Genomic DNA, 21,762 nt, shown 5'->3' with positions numbered 1-21,762 from the left:
TCCAGTAATCTGAAAATTCTACTTTCTTTAAATTGGTAACAACTCTTAGACCAGCTTTCCCCTCCTAACACCCCTTTCAAGGCATCTGGCTTTTGACAGCACTAACCAGGGCTTGTTAAGCATGTTTTATCTGTTTGGATAAGATTGCAGTTTGCTTTGGTGAGACAAAATAGCTTGAAGTATTACCAGAAACTGCCTAGCCTACTTAAAAGAAAAATGTTTGTGCTATTTAATTCTACAGAATTCTATTTTAAAAAATGAGTCCTTCAGTTTTAATAAAGCGTATGACATTGGCCAAGCACTCTAAAGAAGGTAGCAGTATATACAGGACTGTAATTTTTGCTTCTACCCTACAAGTTAATTTTGCAGAACAACGATCTCTTTTTTAAGGAGTCTGATTCAACCAGAATTCTATGAGCACATACTTCTAACAGAGGTTAGGATCATGGTAGGGGCCAGGGAGAGGGCATTATGACTGTAGTCTTATGACCAAACTCAGTAAAAAAAAATCATTCAGTGAAGTGTGCTAGAGCCAGGAGAGGAGAGGGAGGCAAGGCTGTAGGACTATGAGGGAGTGAAAGTCTGTGACACTAGACACTGGTGGTGCAAATGGCTAAGAGACAGATGGGCATTCCCTCTGATTTCTCCCCCCAGATGAAAATGTGGCCCATGAAGGCTGTTTTGTTCACAAACCTGGAAGAACCCATGTAGATTAACATTGCCTTAAATGGAAGTGTATGGGGTATGAGTGTAAGTTCTTCCAGGACTGGTGATGTAAGTTCCAAGTACAGAACACTTGTTGCTAGACAAGAATTTAGCTGCTTTCTCAATTTTGGCAGAACTTTTCCTGCATAGCAAGTGTCACCAGCAAGTGTGTGTTCCTTTAAGGAATGAAGGGGACAAAGAAATACCCAAAAGATATGCTGCCTCTACTAGTGCTTGGCCAGCTACGTCATTTCCCTTGAATCTTGTATTCTTAACTAAACAGATTGAGAATTTAGCATGTATTGCTTCTTCCTAGAACCCACTTAATTGCTGCAGTTATTATGCAGATAGTAAGATTGTAGCATTAATTCGGTTGTCCTTTTTTGGTCAACCATTAAAGTCTGGGTTGGACATGTAAGAGAGAAGCCGAAAGTTAAGCCAGTATTTTCTGGGAAAGTCATGATCCAGACAACTGCACAAGTCACTTGAGGCAATGCAGATATTCAAGGATTGCATAAAATATTTTCGAAACATTGACTTATGTGTCTTAAAAATGAGAAGTTGGTGGAGGTTTCTAAGGATAAAAAAAATTAATTCTAATAGAATGAAATGGCGATTATACTTGCATCGCATGTTAATTAAAAGGCTTTAATAACTATATTTTTACTTTACCCTCCATGATTATTCATATGAAAAATGACCTTAACCAAAAAGATGCCAGGAAAGAGACTGACCTGGCCTTAAATGAACATTCAGTTAGAAAACACACTTGAAGCTCAAGCAGAGGATCATTTTTAAGTGGAAATGAGTAGGCTAACTAAATTGCTGTCTGTGTGACCAGGGAAAAACTAGGATATGTGTCACGCGGAGTGTAGTCACTTGTCCTCCTCGATCTGCTCTGCCAGTATTTCAAAGCAAATACTTTTACCAGCATTAAGCAGAAATCTAGGGAATTTCAGTGTCTAGTGTTACGGAACCATTTCTCCTCTTCAGCCATGGAGGCCGGTCACTGTGGAGGACAGAGAGAAAAACAGAGTAGGGCTCCTTGCTGGCCTATGATGGCCTGGCTCCTTCTGGGCTGCTCATTTTGCTGAGCTGCTTTAGGTGAGTCTGAATGTCATCATTGGCCAAGTAACACAGATTTAAAAAGAACGCTGTTTTCATATGAATACAAATAAAATATAAATCACTTTTTTTTTGTTTTTCTTTTTTTAAAAAAGCTTCTGGTATAACAACATCCTAAAGAGAATGATGTTAAATTCTAGACGGATTGGGGTTATTATATAATATGTCAACAGATAAAACAAATTGATGGCTTACATCTTGAAATAAGAAATATTAAAAAAAAAAAAAGGCAACAAAGACCAAGGTTCAGTTTAAGAATGATTCTTCCAAAGTTTCCGAAAGTGGCAATACCTTTGGCATATGTGTCCTCTTTCTCTTCTTGTCGTGATTGAAAAGTTGGCTTTATTTTTTTAATTTAATTTTTTAATGTAATTTATTGTCAAGTTGGCTAACATACAGTATATACAGTGTGCTGTTAGTTTTGGGGGTAGATTCCCATGACTTATCACTTACATACAACACCTAGTGCTCATCCCAACATGTACCCTCCTCAGTGTCTGTCACCCATTTCCCCCTCTTCCCGCCCCTCCACTAAGAACCCTCAGTTTGTTCTCCGTATTTAAGAGTCTGTTATGGTTTGCCTCCCATCTTCTCTGTTACTATTTTTTCCCCTTCCCTTCCCCCATGGTCTTCCGTTAAATTTCTCAAGTTCCACATATGAGTGAAAACACATGATATCTGTCTTTCCCTGAACTGACTTATTTCACTTAGCTTAGTACCCTCCAGTTCCATCCATGTTCCTGCAAATGGCATGGTTTCATTCTTTCTCATTGCCAAGTGGTATTCAATTGTATGTATAAACCTTATCTTTTTTATCCACTCATCACTTGATGTACACTTAGGCTCTTTCCATAGTTTGGCTATTGTTGAAAGTGCTGCTATAAACACTGGGGTACAAGTGCCCCTATGCATCAGCCCTCCTGTATATTTTGGATAAATTCCTAACAGTGCTATTGCTGGGTCGTAGGGTAGTTCTATTTTTAATTTTTTGAGGAACCTCCACTCTGTTTTCCAGAATGGCTGCCCCAGTTTGCATTCCCACCAACAGTGCAAGAGGCTTCCCATTTCTCCACATATTCACCAGCATCTGTTGTTTCCAGAGTTGTTAATTTTAGCTGACTGATGTGAGGTGGTATCTCAGTGTGGTTTTGATTTGTATTTCCCTGATGAGGAGTGATGTTGAGCATCTTTACATGTATCTGTTGGCCATCTGGATGTCATCTTTGGAAAAGTATCTATTCATGTCTTCTGCCCATTTCTTCACTGGACTATGTGAGAAAAGTTGGCTTTAAACAGTGGTTCATCCACATAGACCAATGGAATACAATAGAGACTTCAGAATTGGACCCACAAAAGTATGGCCAACTAATCTTTGACAAAGCAGGAAAGAATATCCAATGGAAAAAAGACAGTCTCTTTAACAAATGGTGCTGGGGGAACTGGACAGCAACATGTAGAAGAATTAAACTAGACCACTTTCTTACAGCATTCACAAAAATAAACTCAAAATAGATGAAGAACCTGAATGTGAGACAGGAAACCATCAAAACCCTAGAGGAGAAAGCAGGGAAAAACCTCTCTGACCTCAGCCGCAGCAATTTCTTACTTGACACATCTCCAAAGACAAGGGAATTAAAAGCAAAAATGAACTATTGGGACCTCATCAAGATAAAAAGCTTCTGCACTGCAAAGGAAATAGTCAACAAAACTGAAAGGCAACAGAGAGACTAGGAAAAGATATTTGCAAGTTACATATTGGATAAAAGGCTAGTATCCAAAATCTATAAAGAACTCACCAAACTCCACACCCAAAAAACAAATTATCCAGTGAAGAAATGAAGAAGGGAAGAGTACATGAATAGACACTTTTCTAAAGAAGATACCCAGATGGCCAACAGGCACATGAAAAGATGCTCAATGTCACTCCTCATAAGGGAAATACAAATCAAAACCACACTGAGATACCACCTCATGCCAGTCAGAGTGGCTAAAATGAACAAATCAGGAGACTATAGATGCCGGAGAAGAAGTGGAGAAATGGGAACCCTCTTGCACTGTTAGTGGGAATGCAAACTGGTGCAGCCACTCTGGAAAACAGAGTGGAGGTTCCTCAAAAAATTAAATATAGATCTACCCAATGACCCAGAAATAGCACTGCTAGGAATTTACCCAAGGGATACAGGAGTGCTGATGCATAGGGGCACTTGTACCCCAATGTTTATAGCAGCACTCTCAACAATAGCCAAATTATGGAAGGAGCCTAAATGTCCATCAACTGACAAATGAATAAAGACAATGTGGTTTATATATACAATGGAATACTACTTGGCAATGAGAAATATTGAAATCTGGCCATTTGTAGCAATGTAGATGGAACTGGAGAGTATTATGCTAAGTGAAATAAGTCAGGCAGAGAAAAGACAGATACCATATGTTTTCACTCATATGTGGCTCCTGAGAAACTTAACGGAAGACCAGTGGGGGAGGGAAGGAGGAAAAAAGAGTTACAGAGAGGGAAGGAGGCAAACCATAAGAGACTCTTAAATACTGAGAACAAACTGAGGGTTGATGGGCAGTGGGGGACAGGGGAAAGTGGGTGATGAGCATTGAGGAGGGCACCTGTTGGGATGAGCACTGGGTGTTGTATGGAAGCCAATTTGACAATAAATTATATATATATATGTATGTATATGTATATATGTATGTATATATGTACATACATACAGTGGTTCATGAAAGCAAGGAAAAACCAATCCGTGAATGGGTTGGCTCAAAATCCATTACTGCAATTATTCTGTGAAATGAAGAAGCCACCAGCCAGATTATACAAGTGAAACCAAGAAAATAATGAACTATACCTTCAGAACACAGCTTATCAAACCTGGAGGTGATATATTTGACTTCTAAAACTTCCCAAACTATAATCTTAGTGAATCTAGGCTGTCTTTTTAAATAAAACAGGGGTAAAATTTTGTTTAGTAGCTGCCAATCATGAATAATGAACAGTTCTGGGCATTCTACTTACATGGTCTCCTTCATACTCATAGTAGACAAGGATATTGAGGCTCAGAGAATTTGAATGACCCTACCAGGATCCTTAGCCACTAAACAACTGACATGGGCATGCCCAATCAATTTGACACCAAAACTAAGGTATTAGTAGTTCAGCACTGTCTTTAAACCTAAGGGGCCCTTAATCAGAGATTTGAATACTTGTGAATATGAGTGATGTCTTAGGTTGTGTTCTCAGAAAGCAGACCCTGATTTATTAAAAACATGCTTCCAGAAAACCAGTAAGGAGTGAAGGAAGCAGGACAGGGTAGGGGAAAAAGCCAGGTTGGGTCCAGCTTCAGCCTGATCTCTGGAGAAGCTCTGGAATGGAAACTATACCTTTTAAGTTTTCCCCTACTGAAGGCAAGGAGCTGAGTTTTCATACTTTGTACCATTTGTACCCCATGGGGGACCTAACTCCCAGAAATGTCTAGCTCTCTCTGCTTGCCGGCAAAGTAGTTCCAGTTCTCAGACTATAATAGGTACATAGATATTCTGACAAATCCCTATACCTCATCACCTTGATAATACTTGAAATTGAATTATAGATTTATTCTTTGAACTTTAAACTTCCATTAAGAAACAAACTGGCAGAGCAGATTTTTATTGGAGAAGGAGGGAAGAATTAAAAAATCTCTAGGGTTAGGGGCGCCTGGGTGGCGCAGTCGGTTAAGCGTCCGACTTCAGCCAGGTCACGATCTCGCGGCCCGTGAGTTCAAGCCCCGCGTCAGGCTCTGGGCTGATGGCTCAGAGCCTGGAGCCTGTTTCAGATTCTGTGTCTCCCTCTCTCTCTGCCCCTCCCCCGTTCATGCTCTGTCTCTCTCTGTCCCAAAAATAAATAAATGTTGAAAAAAAAAAATTAAAAAAAAAAAAATCTCTAGGGTTAGATAAAGAGTAAGAAGGACTCGGAGGGAAAAAAGAGGGGCTGTCAGGATAATTGTGAGTCAATTTATTTTGTATCTACAATACAGATTGGAAAGATGAGGCTGGCGATCTAAACGATTTGCTTGGAACTTGGGGCCTTATTTGGATTTGGTAGCAGCTACCACGTGTAAAGGAATTCCACACGCCTAGAATAATTTTCACTATTGTGAAATTTTGTTTATAGTAAGCCTACATGGGGAAAGCAAAAAATCTAATATTTTTTCTGCTATTTGCACCATTAGTTTTAGCTCTGCATATGAAGTAGTGATTTATTGCTTCTCAAAGAATGATTGTTGACTAGATTATTTTTATATTTTAGGTTAAATTGTACTTGTGTGTGTGAGACAGACAGTGAGAGAGAGAGGGAGAAATGTATCCATAAGAGTCTGTTGACATTGTCCTGCAAAATCATCCTACATGTTGGACCTACTAGGGGACTGAGTATGAAGAGAACCAATTAATCATAAGAAGAGTCAGAAATAGCCTAAAGTTAGTTATGTGAGACATGTTGAAAAGTCCTCCACCTTTACTCAAAAAAATCTCCCCTCCAGTTTCCCACATCTCCCAAAATGATATTCTTAAAAACTATTTCCTTTGGGTGGACTCTTTGTCACTTGAAAAAATGAAAAAACAAAAAACAAAAAACAAAAACAACATTACTGGTCACATGTTACCTCAGGGAGAAGAAATTGATGATAAAGTTCCTACCCAATACTATGTTGGCCTGAGAACAGACCCATGAGAGTTGAGGCTGCAATGAAGAATCCCCAGGGGGAGGGGCAAAGACCTGGGCCTGGGGGAGGACTGTCCAAAGTGTACTGCGGGCGGGTTTGAAGTGGGGTGGGGGGGGGAGGGTGGTCACAGGAGTCCTCAGAGGGTAGTGAGCACCTAAGGTGGGAAAGAAGTGATATGTAGCAGACATTGCTAAAGTCACCTACTCACTTTCCTTTTTCACTTCCAATGGAATTCTGATTTTACTCAGGAAGATAGTGAGTCCAGATAAAGGAACCACCTCTTCACATTCCCTTGCAGCTTGGTGGGGCAGTATGACTCATTCTGGCTTGGTCAGTATTTGGGTGAGAAAACTTTGTAAAAGGAATTACACTCAGTTGGAATGTTTCTTTTTGCCTTTTTCTCCCCCTTTCTTTCCCCCTTCTTCCCACCTACAATGTGGACTTGATGCCTAGAGGTGCAGAAATAATTCTGTATTAGGAGGAAGGCCACGTGCCAAGGGTGCTGAGCAGAGAGGTAGAAGAAGCTTGGGTCCTGGACAACACTGAAGACTGCTGTAACATACCTGAGCTGTCCTGTTTCTGGACTTCTTGTTGCAAGAGGAAAATGATCCTCTGTGTGGTTAAGCCATTGTATCTAGGTTTTTCTAACTGGCAATTGGATGTCCCTGATAAAATGTGGGAAAGCACTGAAACTAGACTCCTCTTCCCTCCCAGATGGACCCTGGCCCTGGACAACCAAATAATCCACTATGAAGCACCACTGATTCCTTTTTTTCTAATCTCACATAACTAATATATCACCAAATTCTGTCTGTTTCACCCTCTAAAACAAATGCCAAGTTCCATCACTTCACTCCAGAAGCATGGTCACTAGCCTGGCTTAAGCTACCCGTATTTCGTGGTTCTACCACTGCAATGACCTCCTAAATGATTATTGTTCTCTACGTCCCCCTCTCTATAATGTATTCTTAACATATACTTGAGCTTTATGGAGCATACATCGGATCAGAACCTCCTGATGAATCCCCATGGCACTGGAGTAAAAGTTTAAACTCCTTGCAAGAGGCTCAAAGTCTTTTATGATCTGACCCCTCTCTACTCTACTTCTATCCATTGTCACTGTCCTCAAGCCATGCTGGTCAATCAGTCAAACCTCAGATCCTTTGTACTTCTTGCTCCCTTTTCTGGGAATACTCTACCCAAAGATGTCCTCATGATTTTTTCCTTTTTTAAAAAAACACTATTCTCAGTTTAAATGCAACTCTTTGGCAGGGACTTTCCTGACCACTTAGATAAATTAGTTCCAATCCCCAGTTACCCTTTCTTTCTATTTTAGCACCTTATTTTATTTCCTTCATAGCATTTATCATTTACCTTGTCCGTTTAATTTATTTTCTTGTCCTGGTTGTCCCTTCCCACATATCTCACCACTACACATTCCATGCCTAGAACAGTGCCTGGCATATAGCATGTAGTGTTCAATAACCATGAACTGATCAAATTGACTATATTTGTCAATTCTCCAGACTTGTTCCTGCCTCCTGGATCTGAGTCATGCCATTTCTTGGGCAATGTACACACACTCTCCTTCTTCTCTCTCAAGCTAAATCTCATTTGCATTTCTGTCTAGTCCCATATCAAGACTCACCTCCTTTGAGAAGCCTGCCTTATTTCACCTTTCTGTGCCATCCATCACCATCCTCCCCCCAGCACATAAACATGTTTACCTTATTACAGACACATACTGGTGTGTCCTTCTAGTGATTCTCCCTCTAGCTGTTTATGCTTCTGCACTCTGTGTTCCCATCTTTACCGAGATTTCCTTAAGAAATGATGGAGCTGCTTCTTCTTCCAAGTTTTTCACAGTTTACTGAGCTTTCCATAAATGACTGCTGAAATGTGTTTCTGGCAAAAAGATGTAACCCATTAGGAAAGTAATCACAAGAGACTAAACAGCTAGAGCAATGTCCTACCTTGTTTTACCACCACAAGATCTGTATGTGCTTTTATAAAACCCTTCAAAATCACCAGCTGACTTGGCCTAGAGGTCAATGGCCACAGGTTAACTCAAATCAGCCATGAGTTTCTCTAGAGCCAGAAGTGCAATTTGTTGATGAGCAGCAAAACTCAAAACATTCAGCTTTTTTCCTGGTTTCCTGTATCTCAAATCTTCCTCTGATCGAAGGATGATATTCATGATTTCAAGATCTTTGCTGTGCAAGATGATATATAGTGCGGCATCTCTGACCAATCTTCTCAGATGTGATAAAGCCCAGGGAGGTAATATTTGGATGGACCAATCATAGTGAAGGGTAATGACCATGCTGGGGAACCTTAGCTCATTCCAAAGAAATGGATCCCCGTTGGTGGATACTAAACCTCAGGGCCCTTATTGAACTGATCAATAGATGGCATTGAAAATTGAGAACAAATGCATATTTTGGGTATGATGGTTGGACAGTAAAATCCCATATAAATATTAAATATTAGTTTTCTGCATGATTTGGCTGTTTTAGAAATCTATTTTCCAGAAGACAGATTAATATCCAGGCTAAATCTCACAATATTCTCCAGCACTGCACTAGCTCTAGTTACGTCACACTGATCAATGTGTGGATTTGATCTAGAAGGAAAAAAACAAAAAACAAAAACATTTATAGCATGTAAAAAAAGAATCCAATTAATAAACAAAACTTAAAAAAAATAAAAGTGAACATGTGAATGGAGAAAACCTGCACTCTGTCAGAATCAAGCCAATAACCACACAATAAAGTAGAAATTGAGCTATCATTTGGTTATTACAAATAAAAATCATTTAGAGTTCATATGAAGGGACTCTGCCTCAAAATTGCATGTATAGAATTCCCTCTATATTCCTATGCAAAGAGCATAAGGCAGGTATGCAAATTCATTGCATGTTAAATGCTTTTAACATTTGTCTACATCATTCTAAGAGTATTCTGGACACCTGAGAATAAGCTGCACAGTTGGTCTCTATTTTGTCTTAATGAGTCACAAAGAAACTCTATATTTTTTGGATGCCAGATATTATTATTAATAGCATTGAACTTTATCTCTTTCAATAAATAACATCTTCTGAACGGCCTTATTCTATAGCCATGGGTGGAAAAGTTGCTGGTCAAGTTAGGTTTTTAACTTTGGCATAATTCCAATATATCAAAAACTATAGAATAAAATTTTGAGTTCATAATATTCTTAGTGAAAATATTTAAAAAGTTGTTTTGGTGCTTGTCATCTTAGGCTACCTTTGAAAATGAAATTATATCAAACTGAATTCACTGCCTCTAAATAGAATTAAGATTATTTCTTCTTATCCAAAGGGTAAAAATATAAAATATAAAATTAGGACGAACAATACGGTTAGTTTACATGATTCAGCTCCGACTCCCATCCTGCCAGCTGCCTCTACTTACTTCCAACTCCAACTCAATCCATGAATGGTTTCCTTTCCTTTTCTTTTTTATCATTAACAAGTTCTTTAGAATTAATTATCCAGTTATTTTAATTTTCTAATTTGTAATATTAATGTAGACAAACAGATATTGTTAAAGGAACCAGAACAACAAAAACAAAAAGAAGAATAGCCTAATGGTCAAATGATGACACTTCTTTTTTTTTTTTTTTTAATTTTTTTTTTTTTTAACATTTATTTATTTTTGGGACAGAGAGAGACAGAGCATGAACGGGGGAGGGGCAGAGAGAGAGGGAGACACAGAATCTGAAACAGGCTCCAGGCTCTGAGCCATCAGCCCAGAGCCTGACGCGGGGCTCGAACTCGCGGACCGCGAGATCGTGACCTGGCTGAAGTCGGACACTTAACCGACTGCACCACCCAGGCGCCCCACAAATGATGACACTTCTTATTCACTAAAGCCAAGATATGGAAGCAACCTAGTGTCCATCAATGGATCAACAAGTAAAGGTGATGTGGTATGTATTTCTGCAATGGGATGTTATTCAGCCATGAGAAAGAAGGAAATACTGCCATCTGCAATAAAATGGATGGAACTTGAGGACATTGTGCTAAGTGAAATAAATCAAACAGAGAAAGGCAAATAAGTACTATACACCAAGTATGTTTGGAATCTTAAAAAGCTGAACTCAGAGAAATAGAGAGTAGCATGGTGGTTACCAGGAGTTGTGCAGTGGGGGGAAATGGGTACAAACTTATAGTTAAAAGATTTAACAACTTCTAGGGATCTATTGTACAGCATGATGATTATAGGTAATAATACTGTATCTTATACTTGAATGTTGAATAGATTCTCAATGTACCTTCAAAACAGTAGATCCATAATGTTCTCACCACAAAAAAGAAATGGTAATTATGTAATGGGATGGAGGTGTTAGCTAATGCTATGGTGGTAATCATTTTGCAATACATTATTGTATCAAATCAACACTCTGTACACTTTAAACTTACATAATGTTATATGTTCATTATGTCTCAATAAAGCTGGGGAATTTTTTTTATTAAAAAAAAGACACTTTTCTCTTTTTTAGATAAGCATTGAATCATGGCTACCAAACATTAGTGTTCCAAGAACCTCTGATACACAAAACCATCATTGGTTTATTAGCTTAAATTTATGATTGCTTAAAAAATGAAACTGCTTATTTGATAGGTCATGAGCTTAGGAATCAGAGTGTTTAGATTCCAATACTAGTTCCAGCACACTTACCTGTATGATTTTTGGGCAAATTTTCTTATTTTTTTGAGCGTAAGTTTCCTCACCTTAAAAAAACAGTGTAATAATCATACCATCCTTACTTTAGGAGAATTAAATGAAATAATTCATGTGAAGAATTTGGCATAGCACTGAAATTAGCATATACAAACCACATAATGAAGGTAAAATATTAAATTATTATAACTTGGAATCTCTGGCCTAAATTTAAGATTAGTTTTTTTCCCCTACTTCTAATGGATATACTCCTGGAAAGCTGTATTTTATTGGTGAGACTGAAGAGAAAGGCATTTCTATTTACTCATATGGCCTTTAATGTTAGATCTGATAGGGACTTAGGCCAGCGAGTGTAAGTCTTTGGCATCCAGATAAAGAAGCTGAGAAGTGACTTTCCCAAAATCACATGGGGAATTTGAAGCAAAATTAGGACTAAAATACAGTCCTTTGATCTTTAGTCTAGGGAACTTTCCTTTATATTATTGACCACCTTCAGTAGCATTGCAGTGAACAAAACATCGAAGACACAGGAATTGCAGCCAGTGTTTGGGAAAGGCTAAATTTAGATCTCCAAAAAAGAGTTGAGTCGTTACAACAGAAGGATTCTTGAATCAATTCCCAACCTTAAGTTTACATATTTTTCAAGGCAGTAATGCCAGATTCATCCCCTTTCTCCAGAGCCTCAGATTAGATTACAAGATCGCAATACAGCAGTTTTACACCCTAAGTTCAGGTCATTATCGTCACTGAAAAATTCTGAGTTTTAAGAAAAATTAGAGAAATGTTGATGTGTTACTTTAATCCACACTGTTGGAGATTTGAATGAAGCAGAATTTACTTTTAATTTCACTTTCTGTTTAGACTCAGAACTTGGCGTACTTCCTAGGCCACCTAGGTGGCTCAGTTGGCTCAGGTCATGATCTTTCAGTTCGTGGGTTTGACTCCACATGGACTCTGGCTGACAGCTCAAAGCCAGGAGCTGTTTCAGATTCTTTTTCTCCCTTTCTCTCTGCCTCTCTCTCTCTCTCTCCCTCTCAAAAATAAATAAACGTTACAAAAAATTAAAAAAAAAAAAAAGAACTTTGCATACTTCCTGATTACAGCACCAGCTGGTTCATTTTTGTATATTCGAATGGGGCTTAGGACAAGAACTTTAGTTCAGAAAGCACCAGATTTCCTCCTTGCTTCAAACCCTCCTCCATTATCAGTGATTAGACCATATAATTATTTTGATTCTGCCCCTCTCCACTATGTTACCAAGTCATTTTGATTCCTCATTTTCAATCTCTTTTTAGTCAACTTTTAAAATATTCCCACAGTCATTAAAGCAATCTAGGTCCTCAATACTCCTCACAAACAGGTTTCCCTAGTTCCTCAAGCCCTGGTCCGGAAGTTTACTAGTATGATGCCAGCTAGCAGATTCATCCTGTACACTATTGCTTGATCATGCCACCCCCTGCTTAAAACCTTTCCATGGTTTCCTCCCGTTTACACACAGATGCAGCTCTCCATATTGAGACCATGGGGGGCCAACTGACAGCCTATGTGCCACATGGATTCTTTCATGTTCTGCCTGGTTGTTTTGTTTAGATCCTAGGGCATTGAAGGGTGGTAGAGCCATACAAGTGTTATTTTCAAGTGAAATATAACAAGCTTGGCTCTCATTGTCTCACAGACCTTCTACATATACTGGTATTCATGCCTTGTCCTGGTGTGCATTTGAGTTTGCAGCCTGTGCTTTGGCTCAACATTCAACCACTGCTATGAGTAGATCCTAGTTAACTCTCAAGTCTTACTTCTTTTTCTCCTACTATATTTTATCATTTCATTCTGGATAAACAATTTGATAAAGCAGAATAAGCAAAAGTCAAGGAGGTGGCCTATACCTAGGGTTGAATGGGGTCTTTCAGAGTGGCATTTAGTGTAGTTAGGGGGCACCATGGGGAGGCAAGGTTGGCTGGAAACAGGTGAGTGGGGGAAAGGGCACATAGAACAAGAGGCACCACTGGTCATCTCTTGGATACCTATTTCTACAGCAGGGAGGGAAGGGTTGAAGGATATATAGGAAGCTGAGGGTAATTTGATGACACTCCTTGCCACAGGGTTGAGCTCAGTTGTGTGTGTTTTCTCAGAACTCTGCCCTGCCCATGAGAACAGAAGTGATGAGGGAGAATGACGAAACAAGGTTCTGGGATTAATCTGCAAAATCTTGTAAGACAAAGTTCATTAAGGTCCAGGTGACCTCAGAGCTAATTACTTAGAACTATTTCTCACCAAAAAGGGTTTCTAATTTTTTTTTTTTCTGGGAAGAGAATAAGCTTGGGGATGTTTGTGACCTAGGGAATTTACATATCTCACTCTTTCACTTTGTTCTGGTCTCCTGAACTCTCTGTCACTCAGACTCTTCTTAGTGGCTCTCTCTAAAACAGGACTCCTACCTGAATGCACCCCTGTTTGCTACCACCCAGGGTCTATCACCTCAGCCTGCTTTATTTTTTCTTTCTTACCATTTATCAATTCCTGATACTTCATGATGTATTGATTTGTTTGTTTTATCTACCTCTCTGCTAGAACATAAGCTTCTTGAAGGCGGGAAGTTCGTCTACTTTGCGCACTGATGAATGCCCAGAGTGTAGAGCAGAGCCTGGCTTCTCAGTTCATATCTGCTGAATGAGTGAATGCGTTTTCAATATTTTTAGTTTTTTTCTCCTTTTTTCTTTTCAGATTGCCCTGTATTCACTCCATGCTTCAGGCAGACAAGGGAACTTTGCATTTATGGATGTGCCCAGCATTTCCTCCTCTTATTAAAGATGCACTCTATGTGCAATACATCTCTCTCAGTGTCCTCTGTGTAAGCCTACTTATCACAAGGCAAGTGCCACCTTGGAAGTGACACATGCTCCCTTCCAGTCCCTAGCTAACTATAAGGACTTGTTTAGTTAGTGCTAGTCCACCTTACCTTCTGCTAACAGGTTTGTGCTTCATATTATTCCTTAAATGATCATTTCCTGAATGGTAGGGACCAAACACCACACCTCTACCTTTTTCTGGCACAGGGTGTTATTACCTCATAGGCCCTCACCAAAGTGAGAATGAATGAGTTAAAAGTAATTTTCCCAAGAGTTGAAGCATACATGTCAAAATGTTCAAAGATTTTTGCTAATTTTTAATGGAAAATTTATCAAGCATATTATCGATGTTTCCATCCCCTTCGAGTGTTCTCGACAGATTTAAACTTTAATTACTCAAGTTTTTTTTGCTATAAACTGGACCTAGAATCAAGAGAATTGAACATGTCACCTTCTTAAACTAAGTCACTTCCTTATTTCCAAGTTAGAGACAATAATGCTTTCCATGATTGTTACAGAGGATTATTGTCATTGTCAGAATCAGTTTGAGATAACATGTGAAAAAGCTTCTAAATGTTTTATAAACTTTAAAATTGTTTACATGCATGTCATGTTTAAAGTAATAATCAGTGATTATGGTGTGTTGTGATAAAATGCTGTCCTCAAGGGCGCCTGGGTGGTTCAGTCGGTTAAACATCCTAATTTGGCTCAGTCATGATCTCACGGTTTGTGAGTTTGAGCCCTGCTCCAGGTTCTCTGCTGTCAGCACAGAATCTGCTTCAGATTCTCTGTCCCCCTCTAGCTCTCTGCCTCTCCCCTACCCCTTGTCCAAGCATTTTCTCTCTCAAACATTAAAAAAATGCTGCCCTCAAGGCAAAAGAGATGTAATAAATAACCCCGTGTTGCCATATCTTTTTCAATTCCTGTGAGTACTCTACAAAGTTTATTTCAGTTCCTCCATTATTATCAAATTTGTATTTACTTCCTATGGCTACCTTCAGCTATCCCCAATCTCCACCACCCCAGACCTGTGTTAAGGTTGTTCTTTGTAACATGATGCAAGCTGAAAAATGAGCAAATAAAGCCAGTTGGACATTCTTTCAGGCACTCAGATGCCTTAAAAATTATTTCCAAATGCTGCCTGTGTTGCAGGTGGTGAGATTTCAGGATAAAGAGACTGACATATAGCCTCCTGACAGAGGACATGTTACTGAAACTCCTTCTCCCATTTGGCTAGTGTGGCTGTTGAATCTCCTCCCCTTGACATAGATAGGTACCTTTGTCTCTGCTTGATGCTATCACTCTGAACACCCAGCCAACTTACAGTTTTGAAAAGTACTTCCTCTTTTCTGCCTTGCATCTCTTTTCCAAAGGATCTCTAAAAACCCGCTGAAAGCTCTTCACAGAATTATTGTTATGTCCCTGTTTATTTTCTAATAAAGAGAAGAGTCTGTAATATGCTCTTGACAGTTTTAATTAAAAAAAGAAAGAAAGAAAGTTTCTGATACTACAGAGACCCAGGGCCTATGCACAATATGGAAGGGGTGGGGAGAGGTGAGGGTGGGGAGATGACGTTCAGCCAATAAACACATTCTGTGGCTTCTTTAAGCTCATTCAGTTTCAGCAGAGAAGGAGAACAGCTAATGTCATAATTTTGAATCCATAACTGACAGGAAGATGGTTTTTCAAAAGCTGGTATCTTTACTATGCCTTCCACAACATTTATTAAACACAAAAACAGAAGAATGCAACACTAAAAATCTTACATTGTTAAAGCAGAACAGAATATGAAGCAAAGCTGGCAGACAACTGAAATTGTACCACATTAAAATTTTTTTATTTAATTGCCAAATGAAAAATGGTGGTGTTTCTGTTGTTTTCTAAATAAATATTGTCTAAAAAACCGATGACACATTTTCAAACAGGAAAATGGTTGCAAATAACCAGAGTGGTTCTGATATTCTTAAATACTTTATTTTAAAGGAAATTTTAATGCTTCCAAATGATAAAACCAACTGATTGAAACAAAACATATCTCTTGGCTTCCTATTATTTAAAAATTTAGCTTAAATGTCTACAAGAACTTCCACTCTGGCCAAGATAGAGTAAGGACTGGGATTTATCCTCTCACTTAAACACAGTTTGCAAGGCAAAGAGTATCCGGTAACTGGAGGCAGTGGTCAATCCCAGAAGAGAAGGAAACACATGAGGTCAGCCCTGCGATCGTCCCAGTTTACTGCCCTGTGGGATTCCACACAGCAGTGCATGGAGAGAGAAACAACCCCCGCCCCAGGGCGAAGCCCAGCCAATGTTTTATCTTGAGGATATGCAGCTGAGAATATGGGAAAGCAAGGAAACTCCAGTTCATAGGAAAAATACTGAGAGGACAGAGCTACACACACATGTGAAGAGAGAGAGAGAGAAGGTGCTTCAGAGATCTGCTGAAGGTTCTCCTTGAATATTCAGCTGATCACCAATCAGCACATGCGCATGCAGAAAATACATAAGTCAGAGATGGAACCACTGGAAAGGATTAGATGTAATGGTACCCGACTCCCACACAAAGGCAGAAAACAGTGCCTGCTTCCGTCAGTCTGATTGGAAAACCTCAAGATCAGCAAGCCAACAAATAGAACACCCAGAGGGGCCTTGCCTCAGTAGGAAGGAGCAATAAGCCATACATAAAGCATGGCTTCAGGCCTGTCTCACGAATCTTCAAAGATCCAAAAGGATCAAATTGTTTTCAAGTAAGTTAACTGGGTCCTAGCATAAAGCTCAAGAATATTACAGTGATAAAAATAGCCACTGCCCAACTAGGTAAAAAGGTGAGTAGTGATTTTTTAAATAAGCTGAGTTTTTACTCATTGCAGCAAGGGGGAACACCCCCATGGAGAAACATGGGCGTCTCAGAAGGAAAATGTTGGAAAGGACCTATTAAAGGATGTATCAGGTGATAGAGGAAGGCTTAATGAAGCCGGGCTCTGTTTGGTTTAGATGATCTCAAGGGTGGTGGTAATTCTGTAACTGGGTATCTTAACAAGGAGGGGAGATTAAATCAAGGATAAGGCTGTAATTTGTAAAGAAACAGCAGTCACTCCTATTGGTCAGGGTATGGAGGTGTTTGGTAATTTTTGTGGTGACAATGTTTATGTTTTGCCTGTGTTCAAACGTGATTATGAAGTTAGCCTTTTTTGGTCTTCAACCATCATAACCATGCAGTGGGTATGTCTGATGATGGTCTGTGAAATTGTTTGTGTTTAACAGGTCAACACCCAGTCCTGGCTTTGAGTACCAGGATAGCAGGGACTGCTTTTCTCTTTCTCATTATGCTCAGCAGATCTTGGACTCAGATTTTGCCTCCCTTGGTCCTGTGAGGCTGTCAAAATCTTAGCTCAGCCTCTCAGTTTCTTTTTTTCCAAACCTGTAAATGCCTCTGGTGAAAAAGAATCCTTAAATGCCTCTTGGATTTCCATCCCCTCTAGAATCTTGGTTCGGTAACTCTTAGTCTTTGAGGCTTTAAAGAGGATGTTTTTGTATTTTGTCAGTGTTTACAGTTGTCTTCACTGTGAGCACTGGTGCAGTTACATTGTGTACCATTATTGCAATTAGAGGACCCTCTCATCTACCCTAGTTTCCCCCCCCCACCCCCTCCCCCATTGACTTCCTTAAGCTTCAGAAAGGGTCTTACTAGAGCTTTTGCCTGGACACCTTCCTCATTTACCAGAACTGTTTCAATCCAGCTAAGATATCTGATCCCCTTACAGTAGCTGCACAAAGTTGATGGTCAGAAGTTATAACTCTGCTCATGGTTAGTCTTCTCTAACCCAATACTCACCACCCCCTTCTCCTTGAACAATCCAAAGAATCACCTGGTCATGTTCTTTATATAAAAATGTAGCTACTAACAAGCCCCACCCCCACCTCCTTCCTCCTGCTAGATTGTTGTTCCTGTGACTCTCATCTGTGGAAATCCTGGATCTACCTGTTACCCACTAATAAATCTATAAACTATGTAAAAATGGGGGGATTCATGGTTATACTTGTAAAAATGTGTTTAGTAAGCTACTTCCCAATTTTTAGAAGAAACAGAGGCTTTTCTTTCCATGGATGTCCTATGTTTGTACCTCCCTCAAGCCAACAATTGGTACAAAAGTCAGTGCGCAGCAGGCGATGATAGGTATGTTTTAAAAATAAACAGTTACCAACTAAAGAAGTCATGGATTATAGTTTTAAGGGCATTTATGAGTACTTTAACACTTAGCTCTCTGAATTTTATTGAAATTATCAAAATAGATGGGTCACCTTTTCCCCAAAGCAAGGAAACTTAGAGTAACCCTAGGATTTAAAATTCCACCTCATTGTCATCTAGTAGCCAATGATTTCTCTCAAGACAAGAGAGCAAAAGCAGTGGTAGCCTCATCTAGTGGTGACACATGTAACTGCAGAAAATCATTTGTCCTAGCACTGACCCTTTATGCAGACATACTTCTTGTGGTAAATTAACACTAGCCAAAAAGCAATTAGACTAATGCACTAACCAGACTTAAGATAATCAGATTTATATATATATTTGGATTTCTGATATGTTAAGTTGAGGACTAGGGGTCAACACTCATACGATTCCAATAAATCAAATTTGGATACTTGGATAACTATGCTTTGGAGGTATTTAGCCTTCATTGTATCAGTGGGAATATTAGAAATTGACTAGTTAGACTCCCGTCTAAACCCGTACTGGTTGGTGCTTTAAAGTTAATCACATTTTTATTTTTTTTAATTTATTTTATTTTATTTTTTACTTTTTTTAACATTTATTCATTTTTTAAGGGATAGAGTGTCAGTGGGGGAAGGGCAGAGAGAGAGGGAGACACAGCATCTAAAGCAGGCTCCAGGCGCTGAGCTGTCAGCACAGAGCCCTATGCGGAGCTTGAACCCAGGGACCTGGAGATCATGACCTGAGCCAAAGTCGGATGCTTAACTCACTGAGCCACCCAGGTGTCCCTAATCACATTTTTTAAATAGAAAGTTTTCAACGAGATGCAGACCTTGAGTGCTTTTCCTCTGTTTATAAGAATATTCAGAGGGGCACCTGGGTGGCTCAGTCAGTTAAATGTCCGACTTTGGCTCAGGACATGATCTCTCAGTTCTTGAGTTCGAGCCCCGCATCATGCTCCATGCTGACAGTTTGGAGCCTGCTTCAGATTCTGTGTCTGTCTTTCTCTCTCTCTCTCTCTCAAAAATAAATAAACATTGAAAGAATTTTTTTTAAATATTCAGAAGCCTTTCCCATTATTTGGATAAGCATTCCACTCATATAGAAGATACAAGGAGGATCAAAGAGGTCACATATCAATTGAAGGGGAAAGAAGTCAGTGTCCTGTCAGGGACCAGATCCTCATAGAACTGGTAGTGTTATTCACACCTGCTAATTATTGACTAAAAAACCTTAGAAATGTCTAGAAAGAGAGCACAGAAGGTAAACTAAAATAAAATACTAGCTTTAATCCAGGATTTGTTCTTTTTCTTCCCCAGAGGGATATTTTTTATTTTTAGCCCCAAAGTATTTTTTTGTCACTAAAAAAATTAGCCAAAGAAAAGATATTTCAGTTTTCTCCCCTCTTTCTTCCTTTTTTTCTTTATTGTGCAACCAGGTTTATCAAATGGACACTAGTCAATGAGGGTTGAGATACGGAACAGCTCCGTGCACCTCCCCCTCCCTCCTTCATTTTCAACCTCCTTTATTTTTTCTGGATCTTTTCTAGGATCAGTGCCGGAGGTAGGCATCTGGGAGGAATGGGGCAAAATCCTTTTGGTTCTCTGATACTGCCTATCTACCTCTGTCTTGGTCCTTGGCACTGTGTGACATGCTTATATGTTTGTCTCTTGCACATTTGTTCTTAATGTTTTTAGCTCTCTGCTCAATTCCCAAGTGTCTTTCAGATTACAAGCTTAGATTTGCATATATCTATCAAGAAGTTTCCTACTGAATACATGCAATTCTACAAATTTCTAAGAAGATAATTTTATAGTTTTAACCTATATCTAAGTCACTTAAAAAAACCTCATATTGTTCCCTTGTTCAACCTATCAAATCTTTCCAATATTCTAAGGGAATTATGTTTGAATTTGCATCTTCAAGAAATCCAAATCCAAACTATTGGGCATAGTAGAGTTGACTGAGAGGGAGAATTCCTTTTCAAAGCATTGTATGCCTCCAAGGGTTTACACAAGTCTCATTTATAATTGATTTATCTCTAAAATTTGGTTTAAAATTTTATTTTGTGAAAAGTATTTTATGTTGTGAAAAATAACCTTAGACTCTCCTACCACAGTTGAAATATGATTTCTGTTTATTATATGATAGAATATTTCTGTGCAATTTATACCAACCTGGTGGATACAAAGAGAAGGAAAGTAAATACGAGCCTTTCCCACTATCGTTTCTTCTGTACTGAGAAAAACATCATTTTCAATGGACATTCACTTCCCTTGAAGTGGTTCATTGGAGTGGTTTTCTTGAGTGTTATGTTTAGTAAAGAAGGAAGCACCTGTTTCCTAATCTAAAGGAAAATTAGAAATAAAGACACATGGGTTTGATATATTTAGTGTAAGTTCAATAACTTTCAGCTCAGCTACTCTGCTAACAGTAAGGCAGTCTTGTTTTGGAAGGTAGCAGTGAGTGAGGCAGCATTGTTTGTTTAACAGATGTTTATCATGTATACATTTTGGCAAAGTGCCATGTTAGATGCTACCAGGGAGTGAAACAATTCTTGCCCTTGTTTGAAGCATCTTGTGTCCATGTAAATGCAAATACGCATATGGGTATGCATGTTTTATAAAACATGTCTTATAAAAGACATGTCTTTTATGCATGTCTTATAAAAATCACAATAATATATGGCCAGAAAAAAATCAAATACTAGAAAAATTACAGTGAAAAGCAACAGAACCTCTTTCTACTCCTTCCTACTTCCAGTCACACTTCCCAGAAGCAATCATTTGTAAGCTTTTCTCTTTTAATTACTGATGGTTATTTCCCTAATTACAAATAATATTTGGGGCCACTATATCTTAAAATAAGGTCTTTTGACTCCCTGGTTTGAAATTTGAAGATTTGGTTCATTTCTACTTTCCCCATTTTCCCCTCCTCCTCCAAGTTTTACTATTTTTAGTTCCTGTTATCTTTATATTTTTATGCAATACACATAAACCTTGGTTTCTGATTCTATCAACTTCAGACATTGTCTCTTTATGCTCAAATTTGTAAGAGAGCAATGACCAAAATCTACTGGATATTCAATCTGTGCCAGACACTGTTCTAAGTGTATTGCATGAATTATCTTATTTAAACCTTATAGCAGCCCTATGAGGTATCATTACTAATTTACAAATAATAAAAGTAAAACAGAGGGGGTAGGGGATGCCTTGCTTAATGTCACAAGGCCAGTAAAGTAGCAGAGGGACTAGGCAGTCTAAATCCAAACCCATGAAGACCCATTGCCTTCCACATGAGAGTATTGCATCCCAAGCGTCCCCCCTTCTCTGCTCCCTACTTCCACTGTTTATCAACTAGATCTTCACTTTTACAGCATTAAGACATATAACATTGACAGTTTATCATATACTTATATTTAAATCTTCTGCTTTTTCCTTATAGGTCAGTTCCAA

At 38.9% G+C, this 21,762-nt stretch overlaps 1 pseudogene; it reads right to left on the bottom strand.

The window, feature by feature from the left end:
• LOC125164490 (endoplasmic reticulum aminopeptidase 2-like) overlaps positions 1 to 21,762 on the bottom strand; it is a 68,222-nt pseudogene that overhangs the window by 31,477 nt on the left and 14,983 nt on the right.

The sequence above is a fragment of the Prionailurus viverrinus genome, chromosome A1 (genome assembly GCF_022837055.1).
Source record: "Prionailurus viverrinus isolate Anna chromosome A1, UM_Priviv_1.0, whole genome shotgun sequence".
Classification (NCBI taxonomy): Eukaryota; Metazoa; Chordata; class Mammalia; order Carnivora; family Felidae; genus Prionailurus; species Prionailurus viverrinus.
This window is presented reverse-complemented; position numbering and strand designations above follow the sequence as displayed.